Source organism: Hylobates moloch, unplaced genomic scaffold, assembly GCF_009828535.3.
Source record: "Hylobates moloch isolate HMO894 unplaced genomic scaffold, HMol_V3 SCAFFOLD_5, whole genome shotgun sequence".
Lineage (NCBI taxonomy): Eukaryota > Metazoa > Chordata > Mammalia > Primates > Hylobatidae > Hylobates > Hylobates moloch.
Window position 1 is genome coordinate 18,957,742 of NW_026652280.1, and position 25,686 is coordinate 18,983,427.

General features: G+C 37.3%; 1 pseudogene; it reads right to left on the bottom strand.

Annotated features, from left to right (window-relative positions):
* Positions 1-25,686, bottom strand: part of LOC116467774 (glutamate decarboxylase 1-like) — a 51,841-nt pseudogene that overhangs the window by 1,845 nt on the left and 24,310 nt on the right.

Consider the following 25,686-nt stretch of genomic DNA (forward strand, 5'->3'; position numbering starts at 1 on the left):
TGGGATTCTAGAGTAAGGGTAGATTTTGTTATTTCTTGCAAACTGTCTGAGAAATCCTTTGAGAATGTGTGGTAGTAGGATAATGAAGTAGATAAACTGGCTATTCCAGTTCCTGTAGCAGTAGCCATTCCTAACCCTATAAGTAGGCATATTAGTTGTATGGCTCTGCGCTGACGGACTTGAGCTTTGAGGGGTACTGATAGGGTCTGATTTCCACCAGATTAGAAGTTAAGATAATATATGTTTACACAGTTAATTTTTAGCAAACTTTACTTTTGTTGAAAACCTTGTAAGTTTGGGATTTCAATTATTCTTTGCTATTAATAAGACTTCGTTCAGTCCATGTTAACTTAGATTTGGTATAGATGGCTCCTTCCTGATTCTGTAAGTACTTTAAGGTTTGGCTGAGTGCATACAGCTCGCACATTTGAGCAGACCAATTATTAGGCAATTTTCCTTACTCTGCTTTTACAAGAGTTTCCTTATCATTTACTGAATACCCATTGTGTCTTTTTTCCTAATCGCCGGGGGAACCATCTATGGTCCTGTCCTGAAGGGAGTTCCTCCTAGATCTGGTCAGACCTTTGTATGGTAATTAATTAAGGTTTAGATCCCCTGTTAGGAAACCTGCTGGGTTAAGGATTTTTGATAGGAAGGCTGAGGGTTGTCAGTGGCCTCAGTGCTTTTGGGCTCCGCTCTGTTTACACTGACAACAAGGTGGTATTGGAGTGTTATAGAGTTACAGAGAAGACCTTCAATTATCAATTACAGGTTTTAAATTTACCCTAACTTTTAAAAGAATAGGGTACACTGTTTTTTTCTTTACTACTTCTGTCCCTTTCTCTTTGACTCCTTTGTCTCTTCCTCTCTTTCCTTGTCTTTTGACTTTCTGTCTCTCTCTCTCTCTCTTTCCTTTCTGCCGGTCTTTCTCTGCCTCTGCCACCCTCTTATGCTGCTGTTCTCCCCTCTCCTTCCCCTTTTTGATGGCTTCGGCAGTGTGAGACTGCCATCTCCTTGGGTTTTTGCATGAGTGCAATAACTCCATGGTTTCCATGTGGTATTTAATGGGGGTTCCTCCAGAGGTTAAGAACTCCCTTTCTTTCCATATTGCAGCATGGGCATATAGAATTAGATAAGCATACTTGCTATCTGTATACATATTTATTCTTTTTCCCTTTCCCAGTTCTAAGGCTCTGATAAGTGCCATTGGTTCTGCCAATTGGGCGCTGGTCCCTGGGGGAAGAGGCTTACTTTCAAGTATGTTTACATCATTAACTATGGCATAACCTGCCCTTCATATCCCATTCTCCACAACTGAACTTCCATCGGTATATAGGTTAAGGTCAGGATTAGCTAAGGGGACTTCTAAGAGATCATGTCGGGCGGCATAAGTCTGGACTATAATTTGGTGGCAGTCATGCTTGAGTGGTTCCCCATCCTCTGGGAGAAAAGTGGCAGGGTTGAGGGCCACGCATGTATGTATTTGAAGTACCAGTCCCTCAAGTAGTAGCACCTGGTATCTAAGTAGGTGGTTGTCTGATAGCCATAAACTTCCTTTGGCACCTAGTATGCCACTTACATCATGTGTAGTTCAGACAGTGAGATCCTTTCCTTGTATTATTTTGACAGCCTCTGACACTAAGACAGCCACAGCCGCAACCACCCTTAAACAGTGAGGCCAGCCTTTCACTACTACATCAATTTCCTTACTTAGGTATGCCACTGGTAGTGGGGTTGTCCCACAAGTCTGAGTAAGGACCCCAAGAGCTCTTCCTGCTCTCTCTGTGACATATAAAGAAAAGTTTCGTCCTGTGGGAAGGCTTAAGGCTGGAGCTTGAGTTTGTTCCTTCCAATGCCCAGACTTCAGGGTTGATTCCCTCCTAAAACAGGGGACAACAAATGGGTAACTTGCTCCCTATATTCATGTAGATAACAGCTCCAGCTTTGGCTAATATATCCCTCCCTAATAAGGGTATGGACTTTCAGGCATAACAAGAAAGGCATGTGAAAAGAGCAAAGTCTCCCAGTTACAACTGAGGAAGTGGGAGAAATACCTGGTTATAGGCTGTCCTGGGATTCCTCAGATGGTAATGGACCTTGAGGACAGTAGTCCAGGACAGGAGATTAACACTGAGAAGGCTGTGCCAGTGTCCAGGAGGAAGTCAACTTCCTGGCCTTCAATGGTTAAGCATACCCGGGGCTCAGTGAGGGTGATGACATGAACTGGCACTTGCCTTGGGCACCCTCACTCCTTTTGTTGGGTCATCTGGTTGGGGGCTTCTGGCCCAGAGAACCATTGCATTCTGGGGCAGTGTGCCTTTCAATGATTGCCTCGGCATAGTGGACATGGACGAGGGGGTGGCCTGTTTCTCATTGGACAATCTTTTCTAAAGTGTCTTTGTAAACCGCACTGATAACAAGCCCTGCTGGGCTATTGGCCTGCTCCATTTTCTGTCCTCTCTGAACCACAAGGTTTGTTTGTCCGAGGGCCATGACTAAGGCTGCGGCCTTTCTCTGATCTCACTTTTCCTTTTGGGCCTGTTCTTCTTGGTCCCTATTATGGAACAGCAAAGTTGCCAGGTTTAATAATGCCTCCAGATTTTGTTCAGGGCCCAGGGCTCACTTTTGGAGCTTTATTCTGAGATATGCAGCTGACTGGGTAATAAACTTATCTTTTAGGATCAATTGACCCTCAAGTGAGTCAGGCGACAAGGGACTATATTTTCTTAAGTGCTCCCATAGCCGCTCAAGGAAGGCAGAAGGATTTTCTTCCTTTCCCTGAGTTATGGTGGACATCATTGAATAATTCATGGGCTTTTTCCTAATTCTCCTTAGTCTTTCTAGAGCACAGGTCAGCAGATGTTTACTACTCCAGTCCCCATGATCTGAGTCGAGGTCCTAGTGGGGATCCATACTGGGGATGGCTTGCTGACTGGTAGGGAATTTGTCCCTTTCTTTGGCTGTCATCTTATCATTTACTTTACTAAGATACCACATATCTCCAAACTCTTGGGCTGCAGCTAAAGCCACATTCTTTTCATTAAAGGCCAAGGCTTGATCTACGAATAGCATGACATCTCTCCAAGTGAGATCAAAGGTTTTCCCTAGACCCTGTAGGACATCTATGTACCTATCAGGATCATCTGAAAACTTCCCCAGGTCTGCCTTGATCTGCTTTAAATCAGAGAGGGAGAAAGGGACATTCATCGGGTTGGGCCAAATTCCCCTCCCCCTACAGCTGGAAGGGGACGTAACCGATAGCCCCGGGGGTTTTTGTGGTCCTTTGGAGATTTCTTTGCTTATTTCCTTCTGGGCAGGGGAGATTAGAGGAGGCTTATCATTAATAGGAAGGGGAGCTATAGGGAGGCTAGGATATGGGGGTAAGCTGAAAGGTCCTCTTGTAGGATGTAAACTGCAAGCTTTGCATAGTTGTGTATTCTCCGTCAATTAAAAGAAAGCTTGGACATAAGGTATTTCACTCCATTTGCCCTCCCTCTTACAGAAAAGGTCAATCTGCAGGATAGTATTGTAATTTATATTTCCCTCAGGTGGCCATTTTTCCCCATCAGAGAGAGAATATTGGGACCAGGCCGTGGTGCAGAAAAAAAAATGAGCTGCCTCCTTTTCAGGGTTTGTGGGTCAAATTGGTCACAATGGCTTAGGATGCATTTCAAGGGTGAGCCTGTTGATGCCTGAGTGTTTCCTATCTGAAAGACAAAACTGCCTGCAGTTTTGCTTTGTTTGTTTTTCCCCCTGCCCAAGAACCCGCAATGGTCCATGGACCCTGCTGATTGGAATAGTTGCACTCACTGATGCGGCAGCAGAAACACCTCTTGCCCAAGAACCCGCAATGGTCCCTGGACCCTGCTGATCAGAATAGTTGCACTCACTGATGAAGCAGCAGAAACACCAGTTTTCCCCCTAGACCACATGGAGGACTGAGGAAGGTCAGATTTAGTGGCCCTTACCGACACATTCTCGAAAACCTGTACCCTTGCCTGTCCTCCTAGACCACAAAGAGGATCGAGAAAAATTGGATTTAGTGGCCCTTACCAATGCATCCTCGAAAACCTGTTAGAGTCCTAAGCATTCTCCTGTTAGTACTGGGACCTTATCTGTGTCCTATAAAGATGTTATACCCCAAAAATGAAGTGGAGGGCCATACCCTGAGGGAGGGAAGGGATCTCCAGAGTTGGAAGAGTGGTGCCTTTTCATATAAGTCCTCACTTATATGAATAGGAAGGATACAATTTCTGAAGATCCCCATATCCTAGCTTCAGAAATAGCTTTTGTTAGGCCTGCTCCTGCTTGTCTGAGGAGGGAAAATAAAATTCCAGATAGTTCTCCCCTACGATGGGGATTTGGGCAAAAATTATGTCTTTCTGATTGGTGACTCTGGATGCCAAAAGAAGGGAATAGAGTCCTGGAGTTTATACTAGAAATCATTCTTATAGGAGAAACTAGAAAAGCACCAAAGACAGGGAGTGGTTTTTAGAAGTGGGACTAGCCTTGGAAAAGAGAGGCAAGAGGAAGTTTGTCTGACAGGTATTAGGACCCAGGAGGCAAGGGTCAGGATAGATAGGATAGATAGGCGAGTCTCGCTTGGGCGACATGACTTTGAGAGTTCTGCTCATGGCCGTGGGGTCAACCAACTTGCCATCAGGACCCTGGAGCTGAATGGCTTTCCTCTCTGTTGACCCTTGGCTCAGCCCAGAAGTACAGGAAAAGCGGAAGCTAGTTCCAGGCAAACCAATGCTCCCAACTCTGAAGAGTCAGGGCTTGTTAGAGATGTCTCTCCCAGAAAGCCTGACACCTGTGTCTTTAGTCCGGTGGCCGCAGTAGTCGCTTTTAACTGGCTGACAGGTCCCCAGTGTTTATCTCCTGAATTCTAAGGAAAAATAGGACAGAATAGCAAGCAAAAGGGGTCCGATGGTACTCACCACTTGGCGATAAGGGATAGTCTCATCTGGATCACCAAAATCTGTCCGGAATTCATTCCTTCTGGTGGGTCCTTGGTCTTAATGACTTCAAGAATGAAGCCGCGGACCCTTGCTCTGAGTGCTACAGTTCTTAAAGATGGTTTGTCCAGAGTTGTTCATTCCTCCCAGTGGGTTCATGGTCTTGCTGGCTTCAGGAGTGAAGCTGCAGACCTTCGCAGTGAGTGTTACAGCTCTTAAAGGTGGTGCGTCCAGAGTCGTTCATTCCTCCTGGTGGGTTCCTGGTCTCGCTGGCTTCAGGAGTGAAGCTGCAGACTTTTGTGGTGAGTGTTACAGCTCATAAAAGTAGTGTGGACCCAAAGAGTGAGCAGCAGCAAGATTTATCGTGAAGAGCAAAAGAACAAAGCTTCCATAGTATGGAAGGGGACTTGAGTGCGTTGCCACTGCTGGCTTGGGTGGCCAGCTTTTATTCCCTTATTTGGCCCTGCCCACATCCTGTGGCTTGGTCCATTTTACAGGGCACTGATTGGTCCATTTTACAGAGTACTGATTGGTCCATTTTACAGAATGCTGATTGGTCCGTTTTTACAGAGTGCTGATTGGTGTGTTTACAAACCTTTAGCTAGAAACAGAGCACTGATTGGTGCATTTACAATTCTTTAGCTAGACAGAAAATTTCTCCACCCCACCTGATTAGCTAGACACAGAGTGCTGATTGGTGCATTTACAAACTTTTAGCTAGACACAGAGCGCTGATTGGAGCATTTACAATCCTTTAGCTAGACAGAAAAGTTCTCCAAGTCCCCTACCCAATTAGCTAGACACAGAGTGCTGACTGGTGTGTTTATTAACCTTTAGCTAGACACAGAAAACTGATTGGTGCATTTACAATCCTTTAGCTAGACAGAAAAGTTCTCCAAGTCCCCACCCGACTCAGAAGCCTGGCCGGCTTCACCTCTCAAGACTATCTGGGAAATACTCAATTTGGTAAGAGGATTTCAATTTCTTAAAATTAAATATTAATATAAATTTGATATTAAACTTATGTCAGCAACATAATAGTTGTATATTTTTGGAGGTCAGAAATTTCATACAAGTATTTCTTTTATCAGTGCATGATATTAAATTGTTACAACGTTTTTTCTTTTTAAAAATTTTATGTGTATAATCTTAAGGGATAAATGGTCAGTTTTGTTACATGGATATATTGTATAGTGGTAAGGTCTTGGCTTTTAGTGTAACTATCACCAAATAATGTTCTGTTAGGTAATCTCAGAAAACCTCACACCACTTCTTCCTCTTAACAGACAAGAAAGTTGATTCCATTACAGCTGAGTCCTGGTCTAGGAAAAGTTATTAACTCTTTGGTTGTTTTCCTTGTCCGTGGAGAGGGAGAGAAAACTCAATCCCAAGTTTACCCATTGAATGGAGTTCTAGAGAGAAGGGGCTGTTACCAGTTTCTTATTCTTTCTCTGAACTCAAATAGATCAATCTCTTGTGGGTTCTTTTAAGTAGCTAACTTTATGTTTTGTCAATTTAGTTGATGCCATCTTTAGACTATGGAGAAATAAAATAAGCTATGGAGAAATAAAATAAGCTCTTTAACTAAAATATAAGTCATTTACATTAGCTCTTTAAGTATCCTTAAAACAATTTTTGCTTATATAGTCAGCCCTCTGTATCTGCAAAGCATGCTCAGATTCAACCGACCGTGGACTGAAAACATTTTTTTAAAATGAAAAATAAAACAACAACAAAAAAATTAAAAAACAACAGAGTATAACAACTATTTATGTAACATTTACATTGCTTTACGTATCATAAGTGTCATGGTGTCCTGGAATCAATCCTCCTCACATACTGAGGAATGATTGTATCATAAGTATCATCATATTGTATCATCAGTATCATAAGTATCATAAGTATCATCATATTGTATAATAAGTATCATGGGTGTCCTGGAATCAATCCTCCTCACATACTGAGGAATGATTGTATTCTGTAGTTCTAAATTACATGTTTTTTTGCTCAGGGAGGGATATGATTAAAACAGATTCAGAAATTTTCATTCAGGAATGAATACAGATGTTCCTTGATATGGTTTGGCTATGTCCACACCCAAATCTCATCTTGAATTGTAGTTCCCATACTCCCCACGTGTCCTGGGAGGGATCTGGCAGTGGAAGGTAATTGAATCATGGGGCAGTTACTCCTATGCTACTGTTCTCATGATTGTGAATGAGTTCTCACGAGATCTAATGGTTCTATAAGGGGCTTTTCTCCCGTTTGCTCAGCACTTCTCCTTGCTGCCACAATGGGAAGAAGGACGTGTTTGCTTTCCCTTCTACCATAATTGTAAGTTTCCTGAGGCCTCCCCCACCAATTAACTGTGAGTCAGTTAAACCTCTTTCCTTTATAAATTACCCAGTCTCGATTATGTCTTTATTAGCAGCATGAGAATGAACTAATACATTCCTCTACTTATGATGGGGTTGTATCCCAATAAATCCATGGTAAATTGAAAATATCATAATTGGAAATTAGATTGAATATACCTAGACTACTGAACATCATAGTGCTGCACAGTCTACCTTAAAAGTGCTAGGAGTGCTTATATTAGCCTATAATTGGGCGAAATCATCTGGCAACACAGTACCCAGCAGAGTATTGATTATTGACCCTGCTGATTGTGGGGCTGACTGGGAGCTGTGGCTTTGTTGCCCAGCATTGAACAAAAGGATGGCATTGCATATCGCTAGCACAGCAAAAGAACAAAATTCAAACTTTGAAGTTTGTTTTTTTTCTGAATTTGTATTATTTTTGTACTATCATAGAGTCAAAAAATTATAAGCAGAAACTTCATAAGTCAGAGATCATCTGTAATTGCTTCTCTAAACATTAGATGGCTTTCTTCAACAGCATATTTTTCTATCTAAAACCTATATCCAAATTTCATAGATCATAGCGTTAATGTATTCATTGCTCAGACAACAACCTCTTTCGGTCATTTGGATACTTTACTCAAGCTCAAAGTAAATATTTAATCTTTCACCAGTTGTTGTGGTAGAACAAAATGTTGTATCCAATAAATGTGTAGTATGGTGACTTCTCTTGATCTAAATATGTACATTCTTTGAAAATGTTTACTTATATGTTATATTATTGTATTTGCATTTCAATTCTTCATTTATATTTATGTTAAACTACTTTAATTTTCATTTATCTACAAAATTATAATATGGAAGGAGTGGTTCATTGAAATATCCATTAAAGTTTAAGCCTATGTAATTTGATTATTATATTTAATTTTTACAACATAACATTTACTAAAATAGTGAAGACACACACACATGTATATGTATATGTATATATAAAACTAAATTTATTGTCTCTAGAAAGTAGTCAATTCCTTGATGGCTATTCCAGGGATAAAATTCAATGAGGCCAGGCTTTACTATTTAATTTTATTGGCATATAAACCAATGATTCAAGTTTTTGAATCAATAGCAATACTTTAAAAAATAATATTATGATCACACTCTTAAAAATTCTGACTTAATTTGTCTTTGGGGAGTCCATGAATTTGTACTTTTAACAACTGCCCTAGAAAAAAACACTGGACTCGACCAATATACAAGTATCATGACCCAGAGTTAAATAACTACCAATAGAAAAACAAGGTCAGAACACCCAAAGCACTGAACCTCAGCCAAGTAATCTTTGTCTAATTGAATACAGCAGAAAACTGCTAAATAATTGAGGAAAATGTCATTAAAACCTTGGCACTATAATGTGCTAAAGGTAATCAAAGTAGTTATATTTTAAAATTCTGGTTTTGCTTTCTAATTATACAACCACTTAAAACCTTGGAATTTAGTATATTACATGACTTCTTTAGGGCCATAGCCAATTAATGAAAGAACCACAATTTGCCTCCGATTACATGTAATTATGCTATAAGTGTAGTTTATGTACTGTATGTTCTTTGTATTAGACTATCATGCATTCTTTACCATTTATCTTCTTTACCATGAACAGGAGATGAGAAATGTCACCTGTTGTATAAAGAAATGCAAATAATAACAATTCTCTACAATTCTAAATTTTAACATCCTATATTATTATCAAAACCTTGAAGCATTACCTTTATATAACTGAGCACATAATATTCATGGATATACTAGGCATCACTATACTCCTGTTATTACCAGAAATAGAGTAAAACACCATCCCCAACCCAGAAGCAATTATTGTCTAGTTAGAGAAGCAGATAGCCAAGCATATCATTTCAATGCAATGTATTCACTACTATCAGTGAACATATGTGAATTATATTTTTGATGGTCATGTTATTGGCACTAGTTACAAAGTGAAATTCCAGAAATAGTCTCTGCCATTGTAGAGTGGAATATAAGAAATATATTAAAAGAGGAATTATGATTTGGGAGGAAATTCTTATGAGTGGTCTAAACCAGTAGTGGGAATATATACGTAAAGACGGGAGTCATAGCTCAGATGACTGCCTCCAAAAGCCAACTGAGCAAGAGCTTTCTCTTCTGCTTCAGGTAAACAAACCATCAAACTGGTAATAATTGTGTACTGAGCATGACAGTAGCTTCTCAGTGAAGAACATGGTAGGAATTTTTGTAGCCCGAAGAAACAAGAGCCTAGGAGGATCATTGGATCAAGGTCAAGTTGTTCACTAGGGTTTGATATCATAACACTTGATGGGATGATTTGAAAGACAACATACTTTAAAGGAGCACTCAAATTGAGTCTTTTGGGGCAACATGTTGCACTGCCATTTTCTGTTAGGTACATCTTATTACAAAATATGTAATTGTGTTTCTTAAAAGCCATGGTTATTAGTTTCTCTCTTTCCACTTTTTTGTTGTCATGGCAACAACCATAGAAGGCCCAATGATTGACCAGTCATTTGAAATTAAGGAAAGAGGCACTTATATGAGCTTGTCTATTTTCCCTTGCCTGAGAAGAATCAGTCAGAAGTCCATGAAATGAGATCCTATTAACACTAATTTCTCCCAGATTTTTGTAACTCAGTTATTTTCATACTTCAAGATCTTCTGCCAAAACAGTTGTGAAATTTTCCATGTGGCTCTTGTTTGTAAAATATCAGATCCTTTTCATCATATCTGTAAAATCACTTTTCTCTTACTCTCTCTCCTTCATTTATGTCTAACGAGCAGCTTCATGTATTGCTTTCCATATATTTTATCATTAATGATTCTACTGTGATGGAATATCTGTAGATCAATAGATCATTGTAAATTTCATGCTCAGCAGTATAAGTAATTACAAACAGCTATGCCTTGAACACAATGGAAACAGCATCTAAACCCCATTCTTGGATAACTTCCTGGAGAAATCCATCATGAATTTTTGGATTCTAACATGTTAGTCATCTTGGAGTTTCTGCCTATGGTACATGGTAAACACAAAGTCTGTTTATGTTATAAGCCACGACAATGGAAACGTATGGTGTAATAACTATAACAACTGTACTTTCCTCTAATTTGATGTTGGGGTCTCTGTCTCTGGAGAGTGGCTATGATCTCTATCCCTGCCTTGATGGGGCTCCAGGGATTTGGTCATGGGTGCTTCCAGTATGCCTTTCACTGGATACTTATTATCCAGGCAGGTGGCCCAATGCCTATGTGTCTGACCTGTGACCAGGTGCTCCTCTCAAAGGAAACTTGTATACATTGGCAGGGATCTTCGTGGGTCTTGTCTGATCTATGTCCAGTTTATTCCTACTGAAATATCCACTCTCCAGGAGAGCCCTAACCAGGAAAGAAGTTAGCTTCTCTTTATGTCAGTCAGGTGAGACAAGGAAGAGGCAACTCAGCACAACACTTAAAACAACAGAAGCAGCTTATTATTTACAGCTCCCAGAAAGTAAAGGACAGCATAACTCGTAGGACCAATGGGGCACAGGGAGGGCCATCAGGGACATGCCTGCTGAACCACCAGGTGGAAAGTGAAAGAGAAAGAGCAAGGGTCCTGTGGGCTAAAGCCTTTTTTGGGGTCCTGAGCATTACCCAAGCAGGTTTCCCTCAGGGACTTCTAATTGGTGGGTTTATAACAAGCAGGCATGAGTGCTCTGGAGTCATGCTGTGACTGAGACGTGGTCACTGTGGCATATCTGTGCAACCCTTGCTGAGCGTGGGGGTCAGTGAGGTTGTATCTTGCTGTCCCATAGGGAAGTGGTCACCAGGAGGCAATTGTGTAAGGTAGATATCTGTTATCAGTCACATTGAGGAACTGGGAGGTGGTGGAGAACTAGAAATTGTCAAGGGTGGAGAAGTCCTGCCTCTGGCATGAGAAAGTGAAACTTTATTTAAAATCGATGCTGAGGCAATATAAAATTACAGAAATGCACTGTAAGCATGGCGAATCCCCACACTTCAGTAACATAGCAGCAAGATAATATATTTGAAATATTTACCGGTATATGTTATTTTGTAAATTTTGGTGTCTCTAGTTAACCCTCTAACCACTGAATTAAGTCATTATATTACTTCAGAGAGACGGAGAGTACAGCCTAGGACAAAGTAGTCACTACTTTGAATTTTCCAAAGTGCTTTTTATTTAATTTTAAAAATTAAAACAATGAAATTTACTTTGTGGAGTACAGTTTCATGGGTTTGACAAAGACATCGAGTAACATATCTGTCGCCCCAGTCCTGATACAGAACAGTTCCATCAACCTCCAAATTCCTTCAGCCTGCCCCTTTAGATACAACCGTTTACCCTCAACCCCTAGCCCCCAGAATCCACTTATCTGATACCTGTCCCTATAACTTTGCCTTTTCCAGAATTTCATATAATATAATCAGACAGTATGTAATTGTTCACATCTAATTCTTTCACTTAGCAAAATGCATTTGGGAGTCATCCATGTTGTTCCAGGAATCAATAGTCTGTCCTGCTGAGAGTATACAATGGCATATGTACCACAATTTGTTTATCCTTTTACTGGTTGAAGAATATTTGGGTTGTTTCCACGTTTTCTGTGATAAGAAATAAAGCTATGATAAACTAACATTTGTGTGCAGGATTTACATAAACATAGCTGTTTATTCTAATTAGCTAAATATCAAAAATGGGATTTCCGGGTCATATAGTAAGCATATGATTAACTTTATAAGAAAAGGTCGAACTGCTTTCCAATAGAGCTGCACTATTTTGCACTCCTACCAGCAGCATGTGAGAGTTACAACTGGTCTGCATTCTTGTCAGTTCTTAGTATTGCCAATTTATTTTTTATTCTACTAACTATGCAGTGACATCTCATTGCGATTTTAATGTTTTGAGCTAATTAATATGTTGAGCATATTTTCATACTTTATTGCTATCCATACATCTTCTTTGATGAATCTGTTAAAAATAAGCATATTTTCATACTCTTATTCCTATCCATACATCTTCTTTGATGAATCTGTTAAAAATAAGCATATTTTCATACTCTTATTCCTATCCATATGTCATCTTGGATGAATTGGGTCAAAATCTTTTGCTTATTTTTAAACATCAGGTTGCTTCTTTTCTTATTGTTGAGTTTTGAAAGCTCTTACATAATCTGTAAACAAGTTTTTGTCAAAAACAGTATTTGCAAAATATTTTCTCCAGTTAAGTGGCTTGTCTTCTCATTCTGACAGTATTTTCTTACTTTTTTCTTTTTTCTTTTTTTTTTCTAACAGTGTTTTCACAGAACTGAAGTTTTTAATTGTTATGAAGCCTAAATCTGGGGGAGATTCTACTAAGAATTTTTTTTTGTCTGACCTAGTCTTTTTTCTAGATTTTCTTCTAAAAGTTTTATAACTTTTTATTTTTCACTTAGATTTATGACTCATTTCAGTTTGTTTTTGCATACATTGTGAGATATGGATCAAGATCCCTTTTCAGGCACCTCTTATTTCTCAGTTAATATATCTTTGAATCTTTGTCAAAAATTAATTTACTATACTTGTGTAGGTTTATTTCTAGACTGTATATTCTTCTCCAGTGATCTAAGTGCCTATCCTTTTGAATGTATCGTTTTGCTTGATTAGTGTAGCTTTATGGCAAGTCTTGCAATGGGATACCATGAATTCAGTCAAAGCAGTTTCAATTGGCAGTAATTATACAATTCAGAGAAGTCTGGAGTACTCAGGGTATAGAATTGATAGTATGGACCAAAAAGTCTGAAATAAAGTTAGGTCATGTGATAAAAAAGGGCAGGAACAAACCTCTTCTGGGCCAGAGGATGGGCTGTAAAAGGGATTGAAAATGAGTAAAGCTCAGACACAGAAGAATCACCCAATACCTTATCCATTCCTCCACCACAAACTAGGATAACACTGAAGGCAGAATGGCAAATGGAGAGAACAGAAAAATCCCACCTGGCCTAGGGGAGGGCCCGAAAACCAAAGCTGTTGCGTATTTTGTTATGTTGTAAATCTTGGTTTTAAAACCAGCACCCCTAGTGTGGTGCGGGGAAAGCAGCTGAGACTTCCAAAGAGGTCTATGAAGTGTTGAGTGACACAAGGACACAGCATGAGGGGTTCTTCAGTAATAGGAGGCACACCCAAGTGAAGGTATTCACATTACTTACCAATGCAAAACAGAGGGGTTCAGGTTATGCAGAATGAGCAGAGCCTGAATTATTTGCTTTCTACCGCCCCCCGTAGCAGTGTGATTAAATATTATTTCTACCTCTGTCGAGATTACCCTCAGAATAAATACGCAAAGAAGAACGAAAATGGATGTAGAATCCCAGGATAATCAGTTTTTACTTGGAAGAGGCAAAATTAAATTTTCAAGCTTACATTATTTGCTAATGTAAAAAATAAGATACCAAAGAAAGTTAAAATATAAGAATGTTAAACAAATTACATCATGCAACACAAATTTCTGACTATTAAATTTCATACTTAATAAAATATTATGTCTGGATAATCCATGATAATAATAGGAAAGGAGTGGTTAACATGGAATATGTCCATTTTTTTTTTTTTGAGACAAGTTTCCTCTGTCACCCAGGCTGGAATTCCGTGGTGTAATCAAAGCTCATTGTAACCTCAAATTTCTGGGATCAAGTAATCCTTCTGCCTCAGTGTCTCCAGTGGCTGAGGGCTGAGACTTTTTTTTTTTTTAACTATTATTACTTTTTGTAGAGACAGGATATCATTATGTTGCTCAGGTTGGTCTCAAACTCCTGGCCTCAAGCAGTCCTCCTGCCTCAGCCTCCCAAAGCACAATATGTCCATGTTTACGGTCGTGGTATGCATGGAAAAAGCAGCTCTGTGTTGGTTAAGATATGGTTCTGCTTGGAAGTAGAAATTCTGATAATTTGAGGTTACAGAAATTATAAATTATGGCCATGATGAGGACTTTATGATGGTTCTTATTTCTCTATTGGTGTCAGACCACCTGAAAATAAGATTTTCTTTCTTCCATTTTGTAAAGGAGTAAAGAAAACACCATCAAAGTTGCATTTCTGCTTAATTTCATCAAGCATTTGGCAAATTAAATAAAATTCACATTCTATTTTCATATTCATTTAGAGTTATTTATACAATTATGTAGCATGCAGATGAGTGACAACTTGGGCAATGAATGAAGGACTATAAGAACACATAGGCATCCCTCTTAACAGAGAAGGAGATTCTATGTAGGTTACCCAGTGTTCAGTTGTCACGGTGGTTGGAGGCAGGAGGAGTTTGCATTGGCCTAGGTAGTGATTATGTCGGAGACCCTCTTGGACTCCAGACCTGCTGAATCCTGGCTAGTGTTCCCAATCCTGCCTCTGCAATGGGGGTCTGCAAAAACATCAAGCATGGCAAAGCCCCGGAGAACCCATGTCAGTAGATCCTGGACTGATCCCAGCAGCTCAGTCACTTAAAATCTTCACAGATTATTTCATTTGAGCCAAGACTGGAAAGGATTATGCCAAATTCTAGGATGTGTCAGCAAACTTTAATTGCAGCGATGGATTGTAATGGGAGCTAAAGAAAGCACAAATTGAAACTTGTCTTGACATTGATGTATATGCTATATCCTATTATCTGCTCAAGAACCTTCTATTGTTCCCAATATTCCATAAATAAAAATGTTCAGTCTTCTCTAGTTCTTGAAAAATTTTTAAAAAGGCCATTAGGTAAATTCAGATTAAAGCCACAATGGGATACCACCTTACACATATTAGAAGAACTGAAATAAAAAGGACTGAAAATTCCAAGTGTCAGAAAAGATATAAAGCAATGGGAATGCTCATGCTTTGCTGTGGGAATTTAAAATCGTACAGCCACTGTAAAATGGCTTGGCAATTTTTTATAAACTTAAACATGTATTTATTAGATGACCCAGGAAACCCACTTCTTAATTACCCTATAAAAGATAACATTTTTGTTAATAGGAAATCTGTACACTAGTGTTCATATATAGGCATGGTAAAGTGCTTTTATATTTGTTTTGTCATTTTTACATAGTTTTAAGTAGTTGGTCTATGTTCTGTACTGCCATTTTAGCTAACTACAAAACTGGGCTGTCTTTCATAAGAAAATTTTTGAAGTTTTTTTTCTTAAATAACAGTTGTGTTGCAGTATAATTTACTGTTATAACACTCACCTTTTTAAAGTGCACAATTATTGGTTTCTAGTTTATTCAAAGAGCTGTGCAACCATCATCACTATCTAATTTTACAGCACTTTCTTCATCACCAAAAGAACCTCTGTACTTATTAGCAGCTATTCCCAATTCTCCCCTAACCCCAAGCACTTGAATACACTAATCCTCTTCCTGTATTTATGGATTTGCCTATTCTGGACATTTGGAAATCATATAAGATGTGAACTTTTGTGCTTCGCTTTTATCACTTAGCATATTGCTTTCAAGGTTTATACACGTTGTAACATGTATCAATACTCTATTCCTTTCTACCGCCAAGTATAATCCACATTACTATACCACATTTTGCTTGTTCATCAGTTGATGGAAACTTGTTTTTTTTTCCACTGTTTGGCCATTACGAATAATGCTGGTATAAACATTCATGTCCATGTTTTTATGTGGACATAAGTTTTTATTTTGGAAGTGGAATACCTAAGAGTGGAATTTCTGGGTCATATGGCAACTCTATGTTTAACATTTTGGTGAAATGCCAACTGATTTTCAAAGTCATTGTACCATTTTATTTCTCTGCCCCAAATATAGGAGGATTCCAGTTTCTTCTACATTATCATAAACACTTGATACTGTTTGTCTTTTTATTTTAGTTATCCTAATGTGTGTGAAGTGATATCTCATTGTGGTTTTGATTTACATTTCCTTAACGGTAATGATATTGATCATCTTTTCCTGTGCTTATCTTGTGTATCTTCTTTGGAGAAATGTTTGGTCAAATAACTTTCAAATCCTTGTCAAATTTCACCCAAAAAACATAGCTGAACGGCCGGGCGCGGTGGCTCACGCTTGTAATCCCAGCACTTTGGGAGGCCGAGGCGGGCGGATCACGAGGTCAGGAGATCGAGACCATGGTGAAACCCCGTCTCTACTAAAAAATACAAAAAAAATTAGCCGGGCGTAGTGGCGGGCGCCTGTAGTCCCAGCTACTCGGTGAGGCTGAGGCAGGAGAATGGCGTGAACCCGGGAGGCGGAGCTTGCAGTGAGCCGAGAGCGCGCCACTGCACTCCAGCCTGGGCGACAGAGCGAGACTCCGTCTCAAAAAAAAAAAAAAAAAAAAAAACATAGCTGGGATTTTGATGGAAACTCTGTTGTGTCTGTAGATTAATTTGGGGAGTACAGAATTTTCAAGAAATTTGTCTTCTGATAATGAACATGGATTTATTTCTGTTTCCTTAGGTCTTTAATTTCTTTCAGTGATGTCTTGCAGTTTATTGTGTGCCTGTTTTGAACTTCTTTTGTTAAATTTACTGTAATTAATTTTATTGTTTTTGGTGCTATTGTAAATAGAAAAAAATTCTTAATTTCATTTTCAGATTGCTAACTATGAGTGTTTAGAAATAAAATTGATTTTTGTATTTTGATTTTGTATTGTCTTTAAATACTTTTAAGTCTTTAGTCTTTATTTGAACAAGTATTGCCTTCGTTAGGTCTGAATCCCAAGCTTCTGTTTGAACTAATATTATACAAAGAATTATGAGGAAATTAAGAAAACAATAAATAAACATTAGTTCTTTTGACTATGATGCCTGCAATACTTTGACAGTTTTCCTGTGCCAATTTTAGATTCCCTAAGTCTATAACACATGTATTGTTCCAAAGAAGGAGAAACAGCTTAAATTTCTATGATTTTTACAGTAAGTTCTAAATGTAACAAGTAAGTAATAACATTTAGCCAGGTCCTTAAAGCTACTCTTACTTAGACACAATCACATTTATTTGTGTGCATTTTTGTGAGGTCTCGTAAATGTGTGAATGAATCAACAAGTAATATAGCTTCACTTGTTCCCTGCTGTATTTTAGGTCCTAGCCTGAGTCCTTCCTTGCTCAATGAAGAGTCTAAAGACCTTTCATGGCTTTGGAGTTAAGAGGGTGAAAGGTAAGCATAAAATCAAAAGCAAAGTGATGCAAAATTGTGCCTCTTTTATGAGGGACAAAATCACAGAACTATAAATCATTTTGGAAATCAAGAAATGTATAGGCCGCATTTAATAAAGCTATAAAATATCCTTCTATAATTGGCATTTTCATATATTTTCATCTTATTTCTTGGTAGCATTTAGTTGTTCAATACAGTTATGGTAACAAAAATTCAGCACTGTTGAACTATCACAGTAAATCATCTGTTCAAAGGAAAATTTAATTTATAACACAGTTATTGAATGTACTTGCTGTAATTATGCAATAATCAATCCATAGGATTTGAAAGGGGCTGAATCATGTTGATTTTCAAAGTTATCCATAAATCACTGAAGTGGAGTGCATGTGCTAAAGTTAACGATGTTGAATGAGGTTATTGCACTTTTAATTATGTCAATTTTTCCCTGAGATGTGTGATCTGGGCAAAGAGAATTAACATAAAGTCTGCACTATGTCCCTCCAGCTCTTGACTAAAGCAAAGGATAATTTGGATACAGCTCTACTTCCATTTCTATTTACCTCTAAATGATTTGAGGGACGAGAATAAGAGAACTGAGACTTGGAACTGCTGAGTGTACTATCTGTGAAAGATTGAACGTGTCATAAAATGCTACCAAGGCACAGCAGCGGTAACATGGCCCCAAACAGAATTTCAGGGTTGCCAGGAGAAAATTTCAAAGCTAATAGTTCAATTACTGTTTGTATTGTGAGCTCTCTGCTGCAGCCAAGATGATTTGGTCTGCCTGGGAACACAGGACCCAGCTCCGCAAATGTAACATCCATTGTTTTGATCCAAATGTATTTCTTGCTGTCTCCAAAATCTTCCAGTCTCTCATAGATTTCTCCAAATATATCTTTATATTGGTAAATACAAGGAGTAGGATGCACAAAACATGACCTTTATTTTTGCTGTTAGAAAGGTAGACACTGAGTTTACAGGATATGTTAATGTAGTCAGGCAACTTGACTCTGAATCAAAAATAATTCATGGCTAAAATTCTTATAAAATTTCTTTACTTGACAAAAATACGTCTCTTCCTCCTAGATTAATATCACATTTTCTGATAAACTCTGGTCATTTTATCAGAGAACTGACATTTTTTACACTTTAGAAACAAAATTATAGAACCAAAGTATAATTTTAAAATGTCTCTTTTTCGAGTTTTGTTGAATTATTTTAAATATGTTTCATTCTAGTGACAAATTCATAATCTTTACGTTTTGCTTCTTTAAAGAGCTCCAGATCTTACGTTTCTTACGTTTCTTGACATTGTCACCAAACAAATGTCTAACCATCCTTCCAGGTCCAGCTGCTGTCTCTGTTCTCCATTGTGCCTCTAACACAAGTATTTGCCCTCAGAAGAGCAGAAAGACAAACTAGAAAGCACATGAGCTTTGAAACAGAACAGTGAATTCAAAACCCTACCACGAAAAACAAAACAAAAACCACCTTTAAAGCGCGTGTTCACAGTTTGTCAAATTGTGATATTAATAACGCCAACATGTACTGTGGGCTTACTATGTGCCAGACACTGTTTTAAGAACTTAAAATATATAAACCAATTCACTGAATTTTCATACAACCTGTGAATAAGTACCATTATTATTCATTATAGTGATGGGGAAAGTGAATACAGAGAGAAATTCTTAGTAAGGAGCAAAGCTAGGATTTGATCCCAGGAAGGCTGATTCCAGAATTTGTGTTCTTAACCTCTTTGTTATATTTTTTTGTCTTTTTTTATTTTTATGTACATCTTCACTCTTTTATTATACTTTAAGTTTTAAGGTACATGTGCACAACGTGCAGGTTTGTTACATATGTATACCTGTGCCATGTTGGTGTGCTGCACCCATTAACTCGTCATTTAACATTAGGTATATCTCCTAATGCTATCCCTCTTCCCTCCCCCAACCCCACAACAGGTGTGTGATGTTCCCCTTCCTGTGTCCATGTGTTCTCATTGTTCAATTCTCACCTATGAGTGAGAACATGCAGTGTTTGGTTTTTTTGTCCTTGTGATAGTTTGCTGAGAATGATGGTTTCCAGCTTCATCCATGTCCCTACAAAGGACATGAACTCATCATTTTTATGGCTACATAGTATTCTATGGTGTATATGTGCCACATTTTCTTAATCCGGTCTATCATTGATGGACATTTGGGTAGGTTCCAAGTCTGCTATTGTGAATAGTGCCACAATAAACATACATGTGCATGTGTCTTTATAACAGCATGATTCATAATCTTTTGGGTATATATCCAGTAATGGGATGGCTGGGTCAAACGGTATTTCTAGTTCTAGATCCCTGAGGAATTGCCACACTGACTTCCACAATGGTTGAACTAGTTTACAGTCCCACCAACAGTGTAAAAGTGTTCCTATTTCTCCACATCCTCTCCAGCACCTGTTGTTCCCTGACTTTTTAATGATGGCCATTCTAACTGGTGTGAGATGGTATCTCATTGTGGTTTTGATTTGCATTTCTCTGATGGCCAGTGATGATGAACATTTTTTCATGTGTCTTTTGGCTGCATAAATGTCTTATTTTGAGAAGTGTCTGTTCATATCCTTCGTCCACTTTTTGATGGGGTTTTTTCTCGTAAATTTGTTTGAGTTCATTGTAGATTCTGGATATTAGCCCTTTGTCAGATGAGTAGGTTGCAAAAATTTTCTCCCATTCTGTAGGTTGCCTGTTCACTCTGATGGTAGTTTCTTTTGCTGTGCAGAAGCTCTTTAGTTTAATTAGATCCCATTTGTCAATTTTGGCTTTTGTTGCCATTGCTTTTGGTGTTTTAGACATGAAGTCCTTGCCCACGCCTATGTCCTGAATGGTATTGCCTAGGTTTTCTTCTAGGGTTTTTATGGTTTTAGGTCTAACATGTAAGTCTTTAATCCATCTTAAATTAATTTTTGTATAAGGTGTAAGGAAGGGATCCAGTTTCAGCTTTCTATGTGTGGCTAGCCAGTTTTCCCAGCACCATTTATTAAATAGGGAATCCTTTCCCCATTTCTTATTTTTGTCAGGTTTGTCAAAGATCAGATGGTTGTAGAAGTGTGGTGTTATTTCTGAGGGCTCTGTTCTGTTCCATTGGTCTACGTCTCTGTTTTGGTACCAGTACCATGCTGTTTTGGTTACTGTAGCCTTGTAGTACAGTTTGAAGTCAGGTAGGGTGATGACTCCAACTTTGTTCTTTTGGCTTAGGATTGACTTGGCAATGCGGGCTCTTTTTTGGTTCCACATGAACTTTAAAGTAGTTTTTTCCAATTCTGTGAAGAAAGTCATTGGTAGCTTGATGGGGATGGCATTGAATCTATAAATTACCTTGGGCAGTATGGCCATTTTCACAATATTGATTCTTCCTACCCATGAGCATGGAATTGTGACTATCTATTCTTTAGAAAAAATAATCAGCTAAAATAAAATGAATTATGTCAAGGTGATTTTGAACTGGAAAATGGCTGTTAACAATGAAGTATTTTTAGCTACAATCAGATTATCAACAAACATTTAAGTAGGAGTTTCATAATGAAGCTTACCAGCAGTTTAAACTTAGAAGGTTTAAAACCCAATTATTCATTTTCTTCAAAGTGAAAATAGCAAAAATATTCATAGCCATTAAAGGACCTGTAGTTTTATAAAGGATCCGCTAGAATTTATTGAGCAAAGCTGTCCATGAATTGCAGCAAAGCAAAGCATTTGGCAGAATTTTGAAATCCACACTTGAGAAGAAACCTAGCTAGCTTCAGATTTTGATTGTATTACTTATCAACAGCATGATGTGAGACACATTATTTAAACTTTAAGCCTTAGTCTTCACATTCATGAAATGGAGACAATGTCAATCGAGAATTAAATGAGACCATGCAAGTTAGCAAACTATGTGATACATGAGAAGTGTTCATGTAATGTTGGTTATGGTTAATGTATTTTTGGATAATTACAAAAGGGTGTCACTGCAGTTGATCTTTAGGGACATTAAAAGGATGTTGCGGAAAAAAATGAGTTAAATTAGGAGCTTGATGCAAGCTATAGTCACTTCTAAATAAATATGCAAGGATCAAAAGGCAAATATGTCAGCCCAGTTATTCCCTTCCCTCTATACATCGTAATTGTTTAAAAAAGAGAAACATCTTTCTTATATATTTTATTCTTGACAGAGATGAAATACTACAAGAGAATACTGAAACTGATTACAGGAAGTCTTTATTCAGTTAATTCAAGCACATAAAATACATGTAAAGGTATTAAATGTCCACAATGGAATTTCTCTTCTCTTCACAAGAGGACAGGTTTTTGTCTCTTATTTACTGGTGTATCCTAAGCACACCAAGAAAGTACCTAACATTTAACAGGTGCTAAGTATTTAAACAAGCGTGTGTGTGTGTGTGTGTGTGTGTGTGTGTATAAGTTTGATTCCCTTTCATCTTACGTAGTATAGAATAAGAATTAAAAGTCTTATTCATAGTATTTTTATAACATTTTCAGTATTCCTTTCTTATTATCTTTAGGAATAGAATTGTTTACCAAGCCTTTCAACTTCATCAATAAGATAGTCAACATCTTTTTTGTCTTGCGGCAGGATTAGAAAAAACCATTCGAAAAAAATTTACTTTTCCTCCACATGGCTGGTAGCTTATGATGACTGTGCCTTAATCTTTGGAGCAATCTGTGTGTAAATGTAAATATTATTATAAAGAAGTTTTACAAGTAAATACTCTTCCATATTCCAGATGGCTACATAACTATCATTAGCTTCAAGTAAATTGTAGGCAATTTAAGACCATCAGGGATAATTTTTAAGTAGCAGCTTAGTACAAAAAAGCAGCAAATTCTGTATTCATATTGCAGCTGTCATTACCCCGTGATTTACAATTATCAACCATAAAGTAATATAAATTTGCTAGACTGCATTAAAGAAAGGCATGTGCCATTTCCTCATATTTATATGGCAATTCAAATAGAAGTACCTGGGAAAGAGGTAAAATGAAATAGAGAATGGAAAAATAGTATCATGTTTCAGTAGTATTTGCATGATTTGACTCATCATTGTATATCTTGAGTTTTTCTACAAGGTCACTATTTTGCAGCAAATATAGTTCTTTGTAAATTTCACAGAGACAAGCTCTGTTTAATTATCTTGTTCAGCTCCTAAAATGGCATCATGCAGGTGGCGTTAGAGCACGTTAAAGCAACTTTGGCTACTGTTATAGGGCAAAGTGACACCAACACTCAGAAAAGCCAAAGATGGCATTCTATAACTACTCAATCTGCACCTATTCATGGCCTATTTCTGCAAACAATTTACCTTTAAATGCTACAAATGCTATCCATATTTAACTTTCCTATAAGACTGTCTGATGGCAGTACAGAAGCGAATATACGTTTATACATATATATTTATGCATATGTAAATATATACGCACATATAATTATATATATACCCACACACAATACAATCTCATATATATATGTATACACACACAATTCTATCATTCAATAGTCAGGATTTTTATTTTGTGTCGTTCTCTAATATTTTATTCAATATAACAATACTATATTGGGTATTTTTTATTATCTGCAATATTGTGAGAAATTGTTTGTTTAATAGTCTTGGCTTGTCCTCCAGTCAGGAACATGTGTAGAACTCTAAGAGGTTGAGTGGTTTTGGTGTACCTCTAGAAGCTTTCTTGCTTCTGACTAACTCAGTTGGTAGTAGCTACCCTCGTGGAGGGTGACATTTATATGCTTAGAAAAAAAAATAAGAGTTTCACTTAGTCCTTGCCTCAAACCATAGCATATTTACATAAGAGTACTGTGAAAAGCAAAAAGGAAAACAATTTTCTCTTACAGGCCCAGTGAAATTTACTAATGATGATAGAAAAAGTTGAAGGCCTTAAACATTAATGTCAGACAATTTTTGTTCAACTTACTTTAGGGCAACTCAAATTATGTAAAATACGTGGTTGAACTGTCAGCATAATTCAGAAAGGGGTGGTAATATTATAAAATTGCTGTCCCTACAATTATTAAACTCTTTTTCTATTGCAATACCACTGTCTCAGTGCATTGGTTTTATCTGTGAAGCAAGAAAGAAGTGCCTGCTGGGCAATTACAATACGTATCCAACAGAACTATTGGAAAAAAAAGCGAGATAACACACATAAAGGTCCTAGCGCAATAGATGTTCAATAAGTGGTAGGTCCATTTTGGTGAGTTAATGTATTAATGTTTTCAATCCTTATTACCAAAAGTATTCAAAGTGAGTTACCAGTGTATATATATATACATATATATGTATGTACATATATGTACATATATGTGTATATATTTGTACATATATGCATATATTTGTACATATGTATGTATATATTTAGGTATATACACTGCTATTTAAGCTAAGTCAAGCTGCCTGCTTTGATTAGCAGCTAAACTATTATATAGGAGAACTGGTGACCTCTTACAAAGTTGAAAAACTTTATAAAAATATTTACAAAATATAATCTGTACAGAAGTGGCTTGAGAAATACTGGGATTATCAGTGTCTGAAATTTATACAAGGCTGCATGGGTGCAAAAATTTGAGCTTTAAACTGTTATAAGTTTACCCAAAATTCTAAATTGTCCATTTAAAAATCTTCAGGAAAAGAATTTACAGAATGCATATCTTAGAATAATAAAAATTATCTACGAAACTTCAAAGTTTATATAATTGCTAAGTGTAATCCTGTGTTACTGATTATATAGATATCTGTATCAGAACATTGGCTACCTAATAGGCTGTTGATGGATGATTTCTATGAAAAGCATTGTCTTTGCTTTGGGAATACCAAACTTCTAACAAAAGAAATGACTTCAAATCAAATAGTAGAGCTAATAATATATCAAAGATGCTTTTAGTTCATGTCAAACCTTTGATCTACACAGAACCTAATGTCCATCTTTCTATAGAGGAGTAGGAAGGGGGTGAAAGAAATCGCTTTATAAAATCTTGTTGGTTATTTCAGTTAAACATAAATAATGGGCAAGAGGAAGGTGCAGAACATACAATTTTTGTTGTATAATATTTGGAGAAACTGTATCTTCAGACTCTGACCCTGATTGATCTTTCAGGCAATAAGTAAGTATTCACATCTGAGATTCAATATTGACTTCAGGTAGCTTGACCCATTATCACTTTCTATTAATAAAGGTGAAAAAGAGGCCTAAAAAGGTACTAACACGTTTTTATGTTTCTAACATGTTTTTTATTCCTGAAATTTCATAGAGTACATGATAATGGTGGGACTGCCAAATATTCTTGTCACCTCAGTTAGAATTTTGACTTGAGAAACCACTTGCAATTTGCAGTTAGAAAGGCGGCAGTTTTCTTGAGAGGTATTTAGGAAAATAATGGAACTATAATTTGGGATTCATAGAGTTCTAAAAATCAGTGGAATCATCTAAACATTGGATGCAAATAACGAGGACCTAAATAACTACAGATTGAATAAAGGTAAACACACTGGCAATGGAAGTAGCTTACATTTGGAACAGTTCTTAAAAATTCAAGAGCCAAAAAATCTTCTGCAGAATTTAGATTATATTCCTTCACTTAGTCGTTTATATTTTCCTTGTGACCAGAATCATGAAATGTGAGACGAGTTAAAAGATCAGTCTGTGGCTTTGGCCATTTTCATATGATTCACATCATATGACAATGACCATAATCATAGATAATCATGATTGAATTCTTGACTCCACCATAAGCTTTTATATAATAGGTGTGAGACATGAATATGCAATGACTATCTTCATACTGATCCTATAATTGTGAGAAAATAATTATGCTGGACATTTGACCACATTCTGATGATTTTCATAAATGTCTCCTTTCATATTATTTTCTCTATTGTCCTTTAAAAATAGCATTACATAATAAACTTTAATACCATTAAAATCATTATTAGTAATTTTGACTCAGTATTTACTGTCACCTTTTCTGATAGATTTGGTACAGTTTCTGAAATGATTTCGTCTTTAAATTCTGAGTTGTTTTCTCTTAGCATTTACGAATGAAAACCATGCATGCTTTCATTATGTTGATTTGTTTTTTTCAGCTTGTAAAGCTAAAATTTATAAAGCTTGTGAAGCTACAATGTGTCATAA